This window comes from Sturnus vulgaris, unplaced genomic scaffold (genome assembly GCF_052056855.1).
Source record: "Sturnus vulgaris isolate bStuVul1 unplaced genomic scaffold, bStuVul1.hap1 Scaffold_355, whole genome shotgun sequence".
Lineage (NCBI taxonomy): Eukaryota > Metazoa > Chordata > Aves > Passeriformes > Sturnidae > Sturnus > Sturnus vulgaris.
The window spans coordinates 181,054-192,220 of NW_028276415.1; the positions used below are offsets into that span (position 1 = coordinate 181,054).

Genomic DNA, 11,167 nt, shown 5'->3' on the forward strand with positions numbered 1-11,167 from the left:
GCGTAAACACGACAGACATTTTCTTTGCTCTTTCATCAACTGCTGCAGTGAAGTCCGTTCACAGCATTGATTTCTGTCAAATATTTCGTTACTAGCCGGTTATCTGACAGCAAATTTCAACAAGAGTCACAGGAAAGGAGACTGTTGACCACACAATCCTGCAGCAAAGGTAACTGCTTCAAGAAAAAATCGTACAATCCTGAAATTTCAGGCCAGTGGGATAGAGTGAATATCCTGATATTTCAATTCCAAAGCTTACCTTAATGGTCTCGGGCTCCGGGGCTTGGAGGGGGGGTCGGTTCGGAAGGGCCGCCTCCGGAGGAGGGGATCCCGGGGGGAGTCAGGGGCCCGGGGAGGGGGGCGAGGCGGAGGGAGAGGAAAAAGAGGAAGATGAGGAGGAGGAAGAAGGGGGAGAGGGTTTGAGAGGAGGGGAAGCCCAAATCCGTGCTGTGTGCAGAGCTCCGACAGCACGCTGCAGCCCGCAGCTCACTGTGAGCACGGGGCAGAGAAGGCGATTTCTGGGCATTCAATCACCCTGAGGCGGGCCCGGCACCGCCCCTGCAGCACCGTCCCCAGCACAGCTCGGTACCGCTCCGGGATCACCCGGCCCCGCCCCCGGTGCCGCCCGGGACCACTGGGGACCGCCCCTAAAGCACCGCCCCGGCCCCGCCCGGTCCCGTCCCCGGGACCTCCGTGCCCCGCCTCGCCAAGCCCCGGCTCCGCCCCGAGCCTGCCCGGGCTGCGCCGGGACCATCGCTGGCGGCCCCGCCCCTCTCCCCCGGGCCGAAGCGGGCTGAAGGAGATGTCCGCACGATTGGAAACGCCGCCGAAAACCGCACCCGTGGGATCGGTGTCGGCGTCGTGCGCAGGCATCCCACTAGAGCGAGCGGGCTCCTTGCTGTGCCCCCCTCCTTTTGCAGCCAGAGTTAGAAGGTCGGGGAGCGACACCCGAGCCGCCATCTTGGGAGAGGCAGGCGCGCAGTACCGCGCTCTGCCCACAGGGTGGCGCTTGGGAGACAGGCAAGGGATGGAATCAAGGAGTGTCCCAATCCTTGAGGAAATCCCCCGGAATGAACGCCCCAAGAAACCCCGACCAGAACTGAGAAACCTCCTGCCTCTGTATGAGTGCAAAGGGTGTGCAAGGAGTGTGCAAATAGTGTGCATTAGAAATCGATCGGCAGGCATTAGCAATCGATCGCTGATATAATCGATCGGCAGGCATTAGCAATCGATCGCCGATCTAATCGATCGGCAGGCGCGATCAATCGATCGCCGATCTAATCGATCGGCAGGCGCGATCGATTGATCGCCGATCTAATCGATCGGCAGGCATTAGCAATCGATCGCTGATCTAATCGATCGGCAGGCGCGATCAATCGATCGCCGATCTAATCGATCGGCAGGCGCGATCAATCGATCGCCGATCTAATCGATCGGCAGGCATTAGCTATCGATCGCCGATATAATCGATCGGCAGGCGCGATCAATCGATCGCCGATCTAATCGATCAGCAGGCATTAGCAATCGATCGCCGATATAATCGATCGGTAGTCGCGATCAATCGATCGCCGATCTAATCCATAGGCATGCATTAGCTATCGATCACCGATCTGATTTTTCCCGCCATTTTTTATTGATTTTTTCCCCATTTCTCTCTGATATTTCCCCCCATTTTTCATGCATTTTCCCCCCATTTCTCACTGATTTTTTCCCCCGCAATTTTCTTGGATTTTTTCCCAAATTTTCCCCATTTCTCACTAATTTTTTTCCCCCATTTCTCAATGATTTTTTTTTCCCAATTTTTCAAATATTTTTTCCCCATTTCTCACCGATTTTTTTCCCCCATTTCTCACTGATTTTCCCCCCCCATTTCTCACTGATTTTTCCCCCATTTCTAACTGATTTTTTCCACCCATTTTTCATGGATTCTTTCCCCATTTTTCCCCCATTACTCACTGATTTTTTTCCCCCCATTTCTCACTGAATATTCCCCCATTTTTCATCGACTTTACCCCCATTTACCATTGATTTTTCACCCATTTCTCGCTGATTTTGTCCCCAATTTTCCCCCATTTCTCATGGATTTTTTCCCCATTTTTCCCCCATTACTCACTGATTTTTTTCCCCCCATTTCTCACTGAATATTCCCCCATTTTTCATCGACTTTACCCCCATTTACCATTGATTTTTCACCCATTTCTCGCTGATTTTGTCCCCAATTTCTCCCCATTTCTCATTGATTTTTTTCCCCTGTTTCTCACTGATTATTTCCCTCATTTTTCATGGATTTTTTCCCCCTTTTTCCCCGTTTCTCACTGATGATTTCCCCCATTTTCCCCCATTTCTCACTGATTTCCCCCCCCCCCATTTCTCACTGATTCTTTTTCCTCCATTTTTCATGGATTTTTCCAGCCATTTTGCGTGGATTTTTTCCCGACTTTCCCCCCCATTTCTCACTGATTTTTGCCCCCCATTTCTCTCGGATTTTTTCCAACATTTTTCATGCATTTTTCCGCCCATTAATCACTGATTTTTTCCCATTTATCACTGATTTTTGCCCCATTTCTCAATGATTTTTCCCCCATTTTTCATGCATTTTTCCCCCCATTTCTCACTGATTTATTCCCCATTTCTCTCGGATTTTTCCCCAATTTTTCAAGCATTTTTTCCCGCAATTTTCCTGGATTTTTTCCTGATTTTTCCCCATTTCTCACTGATTTTTACCCCCCATTTCTCATTGATTTTTCCCCATTTCTCACTCGTTTTTTCCCCATTTCTCACTGATTTTCCCCCCATTTTTCACGCATTTTTCCCCCTATTTTTCGTGGATTTTTTTCCCCATTTTTCCCCGTCTCTCACAGATTTTTCCCCCCATTTCTCATGGATGTTTCCCCCAATTTTCATGGATATTTCCCCATTTCCCCCCCCATTTCTCACTGATTTTTGGCCCCATTTCTCTCTAAATTTTCCCCCCATTTTTTCTGCATTTCCCCCCCCATTTCTGATTTTTGCCCCAATTTTTCATGCATTTTTTCCCGCAATTTTCCTGGATTTTTCCCGATTTTTCTCCATTTCTCCCTGATTTTTTCCCCATTTTTCAATGATTTTTTCCCCATTTCTCACTGATATTTACGACCCATTTCTAACTGATTTTTCCCCATTTCTCACTCGTTTTTTCCCCATTTCTCACTCGTTTTTTCCCCATTTCTCAATGATATTTACGACCCATTTCTCATTGATTTATTCCCCATTTCTGTCGGATTTTTTCCCCAATTTTTCAAGCATTTTTTCCCGCAATTTTCCTGGATTTTTTCCTGATTTTTCCCCATTTCTCACTGATTTTCCCCCCATTTTTCACGCATTTTTCCCCCTATTTTTCGTGGATTTTTTTCCCCATTTTTCCCCGTCTCTCACAGATTTTTCCCCCCATTTCTCATGGATGTTTCCCCCAATTTTCATGGATATTTCCCCATTTCCCCCCCCATTTCTCACTGATTTTTGGCCCCATTTCTCTCTAAATTTTCCCCCCATTTTTTCTGCATTTCCCCCCCCATTTCTGATTTTTGCCCCAATTTTTCATGCATTTTTTCCCCGCAATTTTCCTGGATTTTTCCCGATTTTTCTCCATTTCTCCCTGATTTTTTCCCCATTTTTCAATGATTTTTTCCCCATTTCTCACTGATATTTACGACCCATTTCTAACTGATTTTTCCCCATTTCTCACTCGTTTTTTCCCCATTTCTCACTCGTTTTTTCCCCATTTCTCAATGATATTTACGACCCATTTCTCATTGATTTATTCCCCATTTCTGTCGGATTTTTTCCCCAATTTTTCAAGCATTTTTTCCCGCAATTTTCCTGGATTTTTTCCTGATTTTTCCCCATTTCTCACTGATTTTCCCCCCATTTTTCACGCATTTTTCCCCCTATTTTTCGTGGATTTTTTCCCCATTTTTCCCCGTCTCTCACAGATTTTTCCCCCCATTTCTCATGGATGTTTCCCCCAATTTTCATGGATATTTCCCCATTTTCCCCCCCATTTCTCACTGATTTTTGGCCCCATTTCTCTCTAAATTTTCCCCCCCATTTTTCCTGCATTTCCCCCCCATTTCTGATTTTTGCCCCAATTTTTCATGCATTTTTTCCCGCAATTTTCCTGGATTTTTCCCGATTTTTCTCCATTTCTCACTGATTTTTTCCCCATTTCTCAATGATTTTTTCCCCATTTCTCAATGATATTTACGACCCATTTCTGACTGATTTTTCCCCATTTCTCCTGATTTTTTCGCCAATTTTTCATGCATTTTTTCCCGCATTTTTCCTGGATTTTTTTCCTGATTTTTTCCCCATTTTTCACTGATTTTTTCCCCCATTTATCACTGCTTTTTCCCCATTTTTCCCCATTTCTCCCTGATTTTTCCCCCCATTTTTCATGGATATTTCCCGATTTTCCCCCCCATTTCTCACTGATATTTGCCCCCATTTCTCTCTGAATTTTTCCCCCCATTTTTCATGCATTTTCCCCGCCCATTAATAACTGATTTTCTCCCCATTTATCACTGATTTTTGCACACATTCCTCTCTGATTTTTCCTCCCATTTTTCATGCATTTTTCCCCCCATTTCTCAATTATTTTTTCCCCATTTCTCAATGATTTTTTCCCCATTTCTCACTGATATTTACGACCCATTTCTGACTGATTTTCCCCATTTCTCACTGATTTTTTCCGCCATTTTTCAAGCATTTTTTCCCGCATTTTTCCTGGATTTTTTTCCTGATTTTTCCCCATTTCTCACTGATTTTTTCCCCATTTCTCACTGATTTTCCCCCCATTTTTCATGGATTTTTCCCCCTATTTTTCGTGGATTTTTTCCCCATTTTTCCCCGTCTCTCACAGATTTTCCCCCCCATTTCTCATGGATGTTTCCCCCAATTTTCACAGACAGAGAAGGGAGAGAGTTCCAAGCACCAGAGTCCCCACCCGTCATAAAAGCCTCTCAATGAATGCCTCAAAAAAAACCCCGACCCAAACTAAAAATGCCCTGCCTCTGACCAAATGAAAAAAAAAACCTTTTATATATATAAATCATCTATTTTTTAATATTTAATTTATAGTCATAATCTATACCTATTTCATATATTCAATTTAATTGCTATTCTATTTATCATATATACAATATTATTTTATTATTCATTATATACATATATTTATATTACTAATATTATTTCTATTTTATCTATATCCATATATATTTGTAGGTTCATAGTTTTTAATATTTCTTTAAAAGCTCTGCCTCTAACCAAATAGAAACAAAAAACTCGATTATTTTAAATTATATTTGAACATATTTTTCTATTTAGTTTTCATATTTATATCTGTAGATTTATATGTCTTTATTGTGTATTCTATATTTATATACTATTTAATGTATTTTTTACTAGTATATTAATATACTATATGCTATTTACATTCTATTATAACATACTATTTAATATAACGTCTTAAAATCGATAAATTATTTATATTACATACTACATATATGTATTTTATATTTCTATATATTTATCTATGTTTATAATTACATATATTTATATATGCATATATAGTTATCATTTTATGTCAGTATCTATTTTTGCATATTTGTATATTTTTGCCTATATTATTTTCAAAAAACCCTCCTCTAACCAAATAAAAACCAATAAAACATTCCTTTTAAAGTCTGAATATTTATATATTTCTATTTTCATAACATAATATAATGTAATGTAATATATTTATATATTGGTTTCTTATATTTGCTTATATATTTTTATTCTTTATCTTTTCTATTTACAGTATCTGTAAAAAAACCCTACCTCTAGCCAAACACAAACCAATAAAACATTCCTTTTAGACTATATTTAGCTATTTTTTAAGGTTCTGTTTTTCATGCATTCTACACCCACCCCTCCCTCTCAATGTTCTGGCACCCACCATGACCCCCCCCCCATGCCCGACTCACCTGCTCCTCCAGCGCAGCCCGGCTCCCTCTCCCAGGGACCTTGGGGTGCCCCAAACCACGTCGGAGCCCCCCTCAGCCTTTTTTCCTCACCCCAAAGAAGGCACAGAACGACTCCTTTAATGAAGTTGTTTTAACAATTGTAAGGCTAGAGCTTTTGGTATCCACTGCTTGCCATCCCTTGTAAACCAATTTTTTTCTTCTTTCTTCTGCAGCTTAATAAACCTCTTTTTTTCCCCATAGTTTTCCAAATGCATGTATTACTGCATATGCATATTTAGAATCAGTAAATATATTTAATGTCTTGTCCTGCTATAATTCACAGGCTCTCAAAAGCGTGTGCAGCTCTGCTGTCTGAGCTGACCAGGTGGCTGGTAACCTCCCCCCTTCCTTTAATTGCTTTCCATTCACGATAGAGTATCCTGTAAATCATGAAGAATGGGGGGGAAAAATCAGTGAGAAATGGGGAAAAAAAATCCATGAAAAATGGGGGAACAAATCAGTGAGCAACGGGGAAAAGTGGGGAAAAGTTAATTGAGAAATGGGGAAAAAATCAGTGAGAAATGGGGAAAAAAATCCCTGAAGAATGGGGAAAAAAATCAGTGAGAAATGGGGAAAAGTGGGGAAAACATCCGTGAGAAATGGGGGAAAAATCAGTGAGAAATGGGGGGGGGGGGGGGGGGGGAATCAATGAGAAATCGGGGAAAAACATAAGTAAGAAACGGGGGGGAAAAATCCATGAAAAATGGGGAAAAATCAGTGGGAAATGGGGATAAATCTGGAAAAAAATCCATGAAAAATGGGGGAAAATATCAGTGAGAAATGGGGGAAAATGGGGAAAAAGTCAGTGAGAAATGGGGAAAAATCAGTGAAAAACGGGGGGAAAACTCCATGAAGAATGGGAAAAAAAATCAGTGAGAAATGGGGAAAAAAATCCCTGAAAAATGGGGGAAAATATCAGTGAGAAATGGGAAAAAATGGGGAAAAAAATCATTGATAAATCGGGGGAAAAATCAGTGTGAAAGGGGGGGAAAAATCGGGATCGGGGACGTGGACCGGGACTGGGATCGGGGACCGGGATGGGGAAATGGGACAGGGACCGGGATCGCGGACGGGGACCTGGGACAGGGACCGGAACCGGGATCGGGGACGGGGACTGGAGACAGGGACCGGGACCGGGATTGGGGACTGGGACCAGGACCGTGATCGGGTTCCGGGACGGGGAACTGGGACTGGGACCAGGATCGGGGACCGGAACCGGGGACTGGGACCGGGACCAGGACTGGGGACGGGGACTGGGGACAGTGACCGGGACTGCAATCGGCACCGCCCCCCGAACCGCTCCCGGAACCGCTCCCCGGGCTACCCCGGCACGGCGACCGGGAACGCCCCCGGCACCGCCCCGGCACCGCCCCCGGTGCCGCCCCCGGCACTGCCCCGGCACCGCCCCGGGTAGCGCCCCCGGCACCGCCCCCGGGGCGGGCCGCCGAACGCACGCGATGACGCGCGGGGGGCGGGACGGCGCGGGGCGGTGACGCGCTTCATGCCAGGAGCAGGGCCCGGGTGCGACGAAGACGGGAGCGGGCCGACCCGATACCGCGCGGGGCCGCGGGCCCGGCGGAGCCCGGCCCGCTGGGTAGGGGCCGCCAATGGCACCGGGGCTTCTGCTTCGGCTTCTGTCCGTGTCGGCGGGGAGGCCCCAGCCAGCGGTGCCCCTCTCCCTCGGCGACACGGGCGTGGAACTCGGCATCGGGCGCTGCATCGCCGCGGACAGCAGGGGGCGCACGGGTACCGATACTGCCATGGGGCCCGGCGCTGCTCTCCTGCTCCGCCGCCAGGCGGCGCTGCGCTGCCGTCCTGCCGCGCCTCCGGGCACGCTCGGTTTCCTCGGGACCCTCGGGACCGGCCGGGACGCGGGGACTGCCCGTGCGGACCCGGGGACCCCGGGCCCCGCCTGTCCCGCCGCTGCGGAGGCGGGGGATGCTTTATGGGACTGCCCGAGCTGGCAGTGCCGGGTCTGGGGCGTTGGGGCGCGCCTTGGGGGGCTGCGGGTGCGCTCGTTTCCTCTTCTGCATGGCCTTCTGTGTGAGCATCTCTCGTTGCGACTGCTCTTGGAGAGTCAAACCCCTCCTCCTAAGTGGTCTCAGGAGCCTGGCAGGGTGAGTTTTGTTTCACAGGGGAAAGGGCCACTGGTCGTGTCCAGAGACCTGTGCACCCAGCCAGGTTTCTGCCTGATAAAATTCCAAATGGATGAGGATTTCTCCCAGCCCCAAGCTGCCCCCACCTGTAACCCTGGCTGCCTTTGGGGTGCCCAAAGCCTCCTCTGTGCAGATCTCAGGAACCTGGGAGGGGTGAACAATGTTGCACAGGGAAAAACCCCACAGATTTTATCTCCGGGCCTGGGGCCAGGAGCAGGCATTTGCGTGCTATAATTCCAGAAGGAGCACGGTGTCTCCCAGACCCAAGCCGCATCCAGCTGTGACCCAGCTGCTCTTGGAGTGCCAAAAGCCTCCTCGTAGCTGATCTCAGGAACCCTGGAAGGGTGAGTTTGGTTTCACAGGGAAAAGGCCTCCGTTTGTGTCCAGAGATCAAATAAGGGACTCTGCTTTTCCTCTAGTTCTCCTTCCTGTTTTCACCTGGGCTACAAGGATGGGCATGGCCTGTATTTCTCATATCAAAGTGATGTTACTAAATTTGTCCAGAAGTTCTGATTGTTATTTTTATTAGTAGTAGTAATTTTCTGATAGAAAACACTCTCATTTTGCCTTTCCCACGTTGTTTCCAGGTGCTGCCCAGGATGGACATCTGTGGTCTCAGACAGTGATTCCCGAGGAGCAAGGAAAGCCTTTTCCTCACCTGCACAGTTCAGGTGGATGGGACAGAATTGGTGTGGCCTGACAAGGCAGGAAAAGCTGTCTGTGTTCTGGAGTGCCTTGAAAGCTTTCTCCGTCAGGTTTGGAAGGGGTTTCTCTTTGGGATTTCTTGTGATGCAGCACCACGGGTATCCCTTTGTGCCAAGTCCAGTGCTAAAGGATTGAAGAACTGACAAGTGGGGTCTGGGATGAAAATGCCTCTAATAAAATTAAGCAAAGAATACAATAAGAGAAATGAGCATCCTTTTAATAGTTAGGAATAAAAATGCTGGAAAAGGGCACTCTGAATTGGTGTCACTTGTCATGGATAAAACCCCAGAGTGAGGAATCAGAGCAGAAGTTGAGAGCTGGAATCCTTCTGCAGTCGACTTAATTTTCTTTTCCTCCTCTCTTTCAGGACAGGAAGAATCACGACTCTCCTGGCATCTTTGCCAAGAGCTGTGGTGTTTGATCAGCCAAAGCCCAGAGGCTTCAGCACCAGAGGTCTGAGCCTGGAGGGCTCCTGGTGCTGCCCGTGCTGTGGGCTATGTCAGAGGATGCAGGGTTCCTCTTTGCCTCCCTGCTGGGATTAACTGCCATGGGAATGTGGGATCTGGGTGAAACTCCAGCTCTCCTGGTGTTCAGGGGAGCAAGGTCTGAGGGACTCCTCTCTGGGGATGTGCGGTGAAGGACTGAATAGTGTGGAAGGAGAGGATTTATCAACTGTATCACTGTTTCTCCCAAAATTGGGGTGGAGCACTGATGGGGGCGGTTGGGTTTGGTCTGGGCCGGTTATTCTTTGTGCAATTTTTAAATTCTCTTGTATGATTTACTGTCCGGTATCTTTCTAACAAAAGCTGACATAAATTTAGATTAAGGATTAGAACTTGGGTCCATTCATTGCAAACATTTGACAAGGCTGGAGGACTGGGGTGGTGACTGCTCTCAGGAAAGGTTACTTATTAATACTGTGTCAGATTTCCCGCAGTGACTGTCAGGCCTGCATGGCTGTGAGTTCGTGCTCTTCTCACTGGGGAAATAAGTTCAGCAAAATTAGAAATGTTAGAAAAATCCAGCCAAAAATTCCACCTCTGTACCCCCTAAGTTTTCCCAGTTTTTCCCAGCTAGGAGCTGCACAGAAGTCAGGCAGGGGAAGTGACAACAGGGAACAGCTGAAAAATTCAAAGGCACAAAGAGGAAAGGGGAAAGGTTTCAGAAAACAATTCTATGGTCTAAGAATAATTTCTGATTCCCTACTGAGAAGAACACGAACTCACAGCCATTCAGGCCTGACAGTCCCCTGCAGTGAGAGCTCAGCACACATCCACAGAGGCAAGTCCAGCATCTTAAATGAAAAAATAAAAATAAAAACCAGGAGAAAAAGGTGATTTCTTTTGCTTCAGAGTTATTTCAAGTTCTTAAAGCCCAAGCAACATTTGCTCTTGATTTTGGTTGGGTGAATCATGAGCAGTGGGCACGGGTCATGCCATTCATTGAGCAGAAAACCCGGGGTCATTTAGAGGGGACACAAGAACTGTTTGTGTAGCGACCTCGGGCTGCAGAGGGGCAGGAGAAAGGCCAAGGGAGCTCCCTGGGGCCACCAGGGCCTGTGGGGAACAGAATGGACGCTTGGATGACCAGTGGAGGTGAGGAGTGGATCTGAGTTCATCTACAGGGAAATAAGGAGGGGATACTCTGGAGTGAAAAGCTGAGGTGATGAGTTCACCCACCTGGGCACGAGTTGTGTTTGCACAAAGTGGGAACAGAGGTGAAGGTCAATCCAAAGTCGATCCTGCTTGACCTCTGAATTCCAGGATAAGTTTTACAAGCTGCCAAATGAGGGAGTAAAAATACACAAAAATGAAACCGAGAGCATTCATGAGGTTCCTGGGAGTCCATTACACTGTTGTCATAGAATTCTTAATGAGTTTTGAGCTTTTAATGACAACAATTCAGTACTTTCTTTGGATTATTCACTGTGTAGGATTTGGGGTTTATCTGGATTTTAAAGGCGTCGTGGTGGCCCTGACACTGCTCAGGAGCTGGTAGGAAAAGCAGGGTCAGAGCTCCTGGCAGGCACAGGGTGTTTTTCCCAGAGTGGACTGTGGAGGAATTGTTTGGGCCTTGGATTGTCCCTCTGGGTGATGCCAGTTGCTGTGATTTGTGTAATTCCATACATTTAACTCCCAATACTTCCCAGCCCAGGAGCTTGAGCTGACAGGGCAGCACACAGATTGTTCTCTGTGCTGTGCCCCGATTTGGGGTTGGCTGTCAGCTTTGCTAGCTCCCGTGAATTATGCCCATAGCCCCGAATTC

At 46.9% G+C, this 11,167-nt stretch overlaps 1 long non-coding RNA gene across 2 annotated transcripts; it reads left to right on the forward strand.

The window, feature by feature from the left end:
- Positions 1–7,575: 7,575 nt before the first annotated feature.
- On the forward strand, positions 7,576–10,239 carry LOC148217718 (uncharacterized). 2 transcript variants are annotated; one of them, XR_015800819.1, is made up of 3 exons: positions 7,576–8,158; positions 8,785–8,952; positions 9,270–10,239. It is a non-coding gene; the product is annotated as an uncharacterized LOC148217718 (long non-coding RNA). The 2 variants fall into 2 exon arrangements; XR_015800818.1 differs by lacking the exon at positions 7,576–8,158 and having other exon boundaries at positions 8,610–8,952.
- Positions 10,240–11,167: the final 928 nt, after the last annotated feature.